Consider the following 8,456-nt stretch of genomic DNA (forward strand, 5'->3'; position numbering starts at 1 on the left):
CAGTCTGAGATATTGTATCGGCATGCAAAATCACAACCGTGGAAACACAAATTGGCTAGCTCCTACATATTTCCACTCCACTACCTGTGTATACTAGTAGCAACAACATAAGGGGCGGGGGGTAGTGTTACAGCAATGGTTAAGAACAAATTGTTGGTAGTCTAACATTTGCAGACAACTCTGTGGTGCAGCCCTGCTTTATACTGTATATTCCTAGATGCATATAATAAGTCAAGCAAAGTAATGGTGGGCATAAACTCTGGACTCTGTTTGGACTGGAAATGGCAATTAGAAGCAGAGGTATAGAACCTTCCAAATATGTTTTTTTTTTCCCCTTGAGAGTTTACAATTGTCCTCCTGTCCTCCTCCAACTCCAACTCCAACTCTTCTCTTCTTTTACTACATATGGTGAGATGGTATTTCCATGAGGCAGGGTGAGGCAGATGAATGCATAAGGCAGATGAACACATGGGTGCAGGCTGGGGCACAGGGGTGGCAATCTTCTCTCTGTACTCAGGCATGCGGTTCATTTCCCCCTTCCATTCAATTGGGGCACTCTTCTCCTCCCCCCCATAAGCTATGAACAGCCCTGCTGCCACTGCCTGGTTTGATGGCATAGTTTGAGGGTGGTTGTCAGAACCATGGCCTGAGAGTGCTGTACACCCATGCAGAGATGTATATTATCCTTCACCTCCAGTCGCAAAATATCTTCACACCAAAAGCTCAAGCTTGGGCAGCCCTAATTGCATAGATAAAAATAGTAGGACTCAACCACAGCATGTCCCTCCTAGGTGGCCTGGATTTTTTACCCACCCAGGGTAAAATGGTAAATGGTAAATGGCCGTGTGGATGCCCAGGCTGCACACAGTCTGAGCAGACACAGAACTGGGTGCTTAGAGTGCCAAATGCATAGGGGATCCCCCAATACAACATGTTCCTTGCATTGTGGGATTTTTGGAAACCAGACAGTGTTTCCCCAGCCTCTGGAATGCTGTGCTGCTTGCGAAAGCAGCAATCATGTGCACAGTGGTGCAGCAACAGATGATCATGTGAGGGAAAGTAGCTATAGTCCTGCATTCCCCCCAGCCCTCCCTAGCCACCAGGGATTTCAGTCACTGAATGACCTTAGTGTGTAGCAAACCTCAGGTAGAGGCAGTTTCAACAGGGGACAACTGCTTCCCCAATGTCAGACAAGCCAACTAGGCTTAGGCCCTGATACCAATAATAGGACTGCTCATGACTCTTCAAAGCCACACAGTTCACTCTGCAGAGGGAGGATTGCCTGAGTCACCACTCCAAAGCCCCAACACACTGAGTAGGGGAGGCAAGCAATCTTTCAAAGAAGTTCCATTCCCAGATTCCCCAGGCCCCCACACCCTGAGTGGCTGTTCCATGAAATTCCTTTGAAAATAACAAGTTGTTCTGGTAAGAACGTATCTGCCTACTTTCCATTTCCTATAATCTTAATTGATAATTAACAGCTTCACAAGTTAGCCCACTTCTGTCTCAAACATTCACATAATTGCCATCTTGAATTGGGATGGATGACTTCATCACAGACACCACTCACTGTTGAGGTGCCCCTGTGTGCCACTCACTACAACTGTAGCCAATTTGGTTCAAAACACTTAGGCAGTCCACTAGTTAGCCCACTTGCACCTCAAACGTTTGTGCATCTGCCATCTTGAAATGGGGTGGATGACATCATCATCAACAACAACAATGCCTTTGATGTGTCTCTATTTCTCCCTACAGCTGTAGCAAATTTGGTCCAAATTGGTTAGGTGGTTCACAGTGTAGCCCTCTTGTATCTCAAATGTTCATGGAGGTCACTAAAATAGGCTGGAGAAAGCCTGAACTGGTCCGGCAGCAGCCCAGGCTACTCTGGTGGAGGCCAGTGGGAGTGAAGGAAATGCCTGCTTCCCCCAACACCTTCCCCACAGCTGATCCTTCTTTATAAATACCTCTGACTCTCCTCTAGACCTAGGAAAGCTGCCCTGCCCCATTACTGGTAAAGGGGAATCCTCACCAGATTCCCCTTTACCAGTAGCCCCTGAACTGGTCTGTGAACTGGTTCAAACTGGTCCAGCAATAGAGCCAGACCTGGTTCAGTTCAACCAGAAGCAGAGTTGGCCTGGGCTAAATCACTTCGAATCCGGTTTGGATTCAAACCGAACTGGCAAAAGCAGTTCTGTGCACATCCCTAGCAACTGGTACAACTTTTTGCAAAAGTCCATATATATGCAAATAGATCATTCATTGCACAACTTGCATTAAGTGATCCCTCTTCCACTAGGGTACCACCATTTTGCAAGAATACGCAACCAAACTGCATAATATTTTGTGTGTGTGTGTGTCCGCTAGGGATCTGCGAAACGTTTCGGGTACAAAACGATTTTTACTCAAAAATGGCATTTCCGGGTGTTTTGTATACAAAGCAAAACACAGAAATCCAATTCCTAAGATTTTTGTATCCGAATCGAAATGAGCCAGTTTAGGATCCGAAAGTTTTGTATTTTGGAAAATTTTTGTTCTGTTCTGTTGTTTTGAGTGTAGGTTCTCTGGTAGCAGATGAGAATTTCAATGCGAAACCATGAATCCACTATCATATGCTACCAGAGATTCTACACTGAACACCTCAGAAATGGTAAAGCCCTGAAACCCATGGGTTAGCAACCCATGGGGGTGGTTGGCACCCTATGTGCACTACACCACCACTCACTCTGGGCCACCCTGGGGCCCCCCAAGTGGAGTTATGAGGCTGCTGAAACCTCCATTATTCCCTGTGGGGGAAAATCTTTAAGACACGTAAACGCCATTATTTCTTTAAAAATCAGCCCTTTGCCCAATTCCTTTGAAACAATTGTGGTAGCTTCCTTGCCCCCATTGGGCACTACCACCCCACTCTGGGACACCCCTTTCTTCCTGATGTGAAGCTATACTTTTGCTGAAACCTCCATTATTCCCTATGGGAAAAATCTTAAAGATGCACAAATTTCAAAAATTCACAAAAATTCATCCCTTTGCCCAATTCCCTTGATATGTGGGTGGTAACTTCCACCCATTGTGCACTACCACCTCCAGCCACTCTTTTTGCCATGGAACCCCCTTTTTAAATCCAAATCAATCCAGATTCAGATTATAAAAATTTGGATCAAAACCAAATTTAGGGTGATTCAGATTGATCTGATTCAGTCAAAAACTGAAATGGGGGTGTTTTGGATTTGGTCCAAATCAAAACACATGAAAAACAAAATGTAAACCCCTAGTATGTATATCAACTTCACTATCAGTTGGTGCTACTTAAAGAGCTCAGAAACTGATCCATCTTTTGTGGTAGAGCCTCTCTTGATGTCCAACTGCAGAGAACCAAAAGATATTTCTGCTCTACAGAGAGCAGATGTTTACTGAACGTAAACAGAATGTGTTTACTGGTGAAATACCATGGGCAACCTGTAATTCTGTAGAGGTGATTATATATCCCCTGAAAGTACCAATTTCAGAATGATTGCTTCTTCTCCTTTTCCAGTTCCCAAGAGAGTAGCAGTGGCCACTGCTAAACAATGAATCAAGACTTTAGGATGGACATAAATATAGCCTATTCCATTCAGAACTGGGACTAAACACAGAAAGGGTTTCAACAGTCTTCTCATTAGTACTTTCTCATTAGTCTTCTCATTAGTACTGTCTCTAGGTTAGAAATCAGCCAAGTGAGAAACCTTTCAAGACAGGCATTACTGTATTTTATGGACTATAAGACTCACTTTTTTCCTCAAAAAATATCCGCCAAAATTCAGGAGCGTCTTATATGTTTTAACAGTTTAATATGTTAAAACTCTGAAAAACTGGATTAAAATTAAGGTGCGTCTTATAGTCCGTAGCGTCTTATAGTCCGTAAAATACGGTATATGATATCCAGTAATCTTTTGTATTTAGTTGTTTGGATCATGGTCCCTGTGCAGAACCTGTAGAGAGTTTGAGGGAGGAGAGAGAAAGTAGAATGGAGGGGAAAGAGAAGGAGAAGATGGAGTTGTTGCTGAACAAATCTTAAGTTGAATCTTCATATGATTTCTTTGTGTATATGAGGGAAGCAGATAGAAAACAACAGGTTATGCTACTTTGGGTATGAGATCTTAGCTCAGAAGTACAGCATCTGCTTTGCATGCAGAGAAGGCTCCAGGTTCAATCTCTGGCAGCTCCAGGTATAGCTGGGAAAGAATTATTTGTGAAACCTTGGAGAGCCGCTGCCAGTTCAGTGTACATGGTACTGTGCTAGATGGACTAAGAGTCTGATTCAGTATAAAGTATCTTTCTATGTTGCTAGTCAAGTACACTTGAATTCAGACTGGATGTACTAAGAGGTGATTTCATGACTAAAGCAAAGATTTGTATGAAAGATGCTTGAATTTCTAATATTGGTAATGCTACTCCCTGACAGTGTTTGCAAGAGTCCTCTTGTTAAATGGAAAATGAGTCACCCTAGTCCAGTTCACCATAATTATTTTCAGTCAGGTGACCTCCTCATTGCTGGTATTATTTCTCTGATCTACAGCCTTTCGGATCCAGTAACGTACAGAAGACACCCTTCTGCGGAACTGGATGATGGGATCATGTAAGTTACTGGGTATTTTAACCATACCATTGTTGGTTTGTTTTGTAAATTTATAAACCACTTTCTCCCCAAGTGCTCAGATTGGTTTGCAACGATAAAAACAGCCAAATTGATATCAAAGTTAAAATTCCACAAAATGATCATCAGGCAAATGTCTGCCCCTAAATAGGTATCTATTTACTAGGTGGTGAATGAATATGTATTTGTGATAGTGGCTGAGATGCAGACTAATGAAGCACAAGTTCAAAGGTGCTGCAGACAGGATTGATTAACTCAATGCTGGCATACTTGTGGGTGGGAGAGTTAATTTCCATAACCTCCCCTTCCCTCAGAAGCCCTCTATGCCACTCTAAAATATGTCCCTATAGGGAATGCAGCCTTTGGGGACGTATTTTCAGGGTAAGGAAAGGTGTCAAAATTCATTCCCCACCTCTACTTTCACAAGTGCCCCTTCTGAGTTATTTTGGAACTCACATGTCACACTAGAATGTGTTCCACTGGCACTCTGTATGCAGGTCAGCCACAATTCTTAAACAGGTGTTTGTTTTGGTAAAGAGCCCTGCCTCCCACTATAGTAATGATGTTGATCGTAGTATTATAGTTATAGCAGGTGTAGCAGATGTAATCATCATAGTAGCAACAGTTGTAAATGCAGTCTGTATTCTGCAAGTATAGATTAATATTCTTACGAGAGAGCAACACACATTTAGACTTAAACACAAGTCTAATTTGAATGCGTAAATTAAAAGTGGAAATTCCAAGTCATAAGTTGGTTTTGCTTGCTCTGGACTTGAGTAGCCCAATACCATTCATTCATTCATTCATTCATTCATTCATTCACTATCATCATGATATTAAGAGTGGAAATACAATTCCCAGCAGTCCCCAGAAGAACCACTGCTCTAGTGAAAAGAAGCTTTCCATACCCAAGTTTTGAGGGTCAGATGTAAATATATTGGCCTTTTTAGATTTTTCTACAAATCACGAAGGTGGAGTTTTCCATGGGAAAAAAAATACCATTTTTGAAATCCCATTGAGTCATAATTGTTTGATGCTTGTTTTGAACATAGTACATGTGTGTTTTGCTTCCAAAGAAATGCCTTATTGGTCTGATGTTCAGATAAGTTGTATTTCTAGATATGTCTGCCAATGCTTCTTCACTCTTCCCTGGATTAGCAGCATGAAGTCTATCTTCAGTGCAGTATGGCCAACAAAAACATATTAATCAGAAATGCAATTGATGTCATATTCTGAATGTGGGGAAATGCACCGTAACACAAGAAGTAAATGTCATTGCAGGATGCTGACTCAGAACTACCAGCATATCCTGGCCTTCGCATTTGCTGTCAAGGAGATCAATAAACACCCCCAGCTTTTGCCCAATGTCACACTGGGTTTCAAGATCTCTGATAACTATTATAGTCAGAGATTGAGCTTCCAAGACTCTATGGAATTTCTCTCAACATGGGGAAAATTGATCCCTAACTATGTGTGTGACACCCAGAACAATCTAATGGCCATCATTGGGGGACCTTACACTAACATCTGTCTGGACATGGCAGCCATTCTGAACATCTACAAGATTCCACAAGTAAGTTGGACACATGGAAGTTTAAAAATTTGAGCTGGAGAAAGAAAGAAGGGTGATTGTAATACATAATCTGCATGCTGCTTAGAGGTTGACTCCTGAGCAAGAAAAATTCCCAATGTTCTGTTGTACATACAAAAGTCATAAAGGAAATGGTTTTGATTTTTCATATGCATTGCCTGTGATATGAGAGCAGAGAGCATCCCCATTTTCCTACTCATGGAAAGATGTAATACCATTCCTTCTGTGCTTGTGCTTGTAAATGTGGCTTCCATGTTTCTGTATGTAAACCGCTTTGGGAACTTTGGTTGAAAAGCGATATATAAATATCTGTCGTATTCGTATTCCATGTCCTCTTAATGAACATCACAGTGAACATTAAAGTTAGATCTTTTTGAGGCTGGTTTCCTACATTGGCTGCCTTCATGTGTCTTTTGTAATGAAAGTAACCAGTCAGACTGCAAAATTAAATCAAGTATTTTTTAAATGACCACATTTGAGGACAATAAATGTAGGCACAGAAGCAAAATGAACATTGTTGAGACTGATGCAGGAGAGTATAAAGTACCATATTTCCCTCCAGTTCTTTCCTGTTAAATAAAGGTGGTGGTTTGGGGGGTCATCTTCAGTTGAGAGTCCTCTTTCTCTTTGGTAAATATAAGTATAGCTATCTTTTAAGTCATCGAGGCAAATCTCACGATCAGTGAGACTCACCAAAATGAGGTCTGCGGGGAGAGGGGGCTTAGCCTGCTCTCCCCTCAGACGATCACCCGCGCAGGCAGATTGCCCGCCCACATGACTGCCAGCTCTGGTGGCGGCTGTGGGGATAGGGGGCTGTGTGGCTCTGGAAGTTCCAGGATGCCCCATGCAAGTGCGCAGGGCATTCTGGAGAGACCTCCAAGCTCGAGCTTGCAACCTCCCGGTGGGGGTCTACTCATATGTTGCCACAGCGTGGAACCGTGCCGTGGCAGCACATGATCCGGAAGCCCGGGTTAGCGGAGCGCTCGGAGGGAAGCCCTTGACCTGGGCTAAGTGAAGGGGTACTTAAGAGGCCTAGCTGCTGCGAGCCACATGGCTCCCGTTGCAGCACACCATCGCCCAAAAGCGGGCAGGGCTCCCTTAGCCCACCCTTGGGCGATCGTGAGAATCGCCTCATCATCTTACATTCAGAGTTGCCTTCTATTCAGGTAAAATCAGTACAATAAACACTTCAAATTACAGTTTAATTTCACTATTTTTTTTTAAAAAAAAAGTTTCAGAAAGTGATATGAAAAGAAGGTAAGGGAGTGTTTTATGTTATTAGATGGAAGCCATGGAGCAATCTTTGGACCTTTGCAAGCTGCTGCTTAGAGGTTAAATCATCCAGCTTCATGATCACAGAAGTGCCCACCATCACAGATATGGGGCTTCCCTTTTCAGACAAAAGCTGCTAAAGCATGAGTTGGACAACATTTGTCTGTGAATAATGGGTCAGGGGTAAGACTTCTGACCTGTTTGTGCCTCTGTATATGATTACACACTTTTAAACATCTACAGAGGGCTCAAGACTCAGTGACCTTCCATCTCCTTTCCACATGTGCCTCAGATATCTTCTGCTTCAGAGAGTCATGGCTCCCTTATTGAAGAATGAGCATTAAAAGAAAGAAATCAGCATATATTCAAGCACTGTGCCTCTAACATTTGATCACAGTCACAGAAACTGTGAGCACTCTGTACCCCTCTAGATCAAACTTACTGAAAACCTAAACAGAAATGGATTTCAGTTGAGCACTATCCAGACACTGAGGCTGTTCTCAAGAGCAACCAAGTTCCCACGAGCAGCCGTGAGAACCTCTGGGATCCACGCAGATCCTGGTGCTGCCGCAACACCCAACCCAGTACTGAAGCCCAGCCATTAATCCAGGCTAAGGGATTGTGTGACCACATGGGGTGCTTGCCACCTACACAGTCCCAGAGATGGATGCCTGGAATGCCCATCTCCTGGGAGAGAAACCCAATGCAGCGCACTCAATGCACTTTGCATTGTGGGATTCCTGGAGGCTAGGACAAGAGTCCTGGCTTCAGATCCACCCTGTACTGTGGTGAACAGAGCAAGGCTGATTGTGTAGGAAAGCGGAGCTTGCTCCTATCAAGCAGTGATAGGTCATCTGGTGGGGAAGGCCTGGTTTGTGAAGCCTTCCCTCTGCCCATCCACCCACAGTATGTCATGTGAAAGGCCCCATTAAGTTTTAAGACTGTACTTATGCCCGTACATTT

This window comes from Hemicordylus capensis, chromosome 6 (assembly GCF_027244095.1).
Source record: "Hemicordylus capensis ecotype Gifberg chromosome 6, rHemCap1.1.pri, whole genome shotgun sequence".
Lineage (NCBI taxonomy): Eukaryota > Metazoa > Chordata > Lepidosauria > Squamata > Cordylidae > Hemicordylus > Hemicordylus capensis.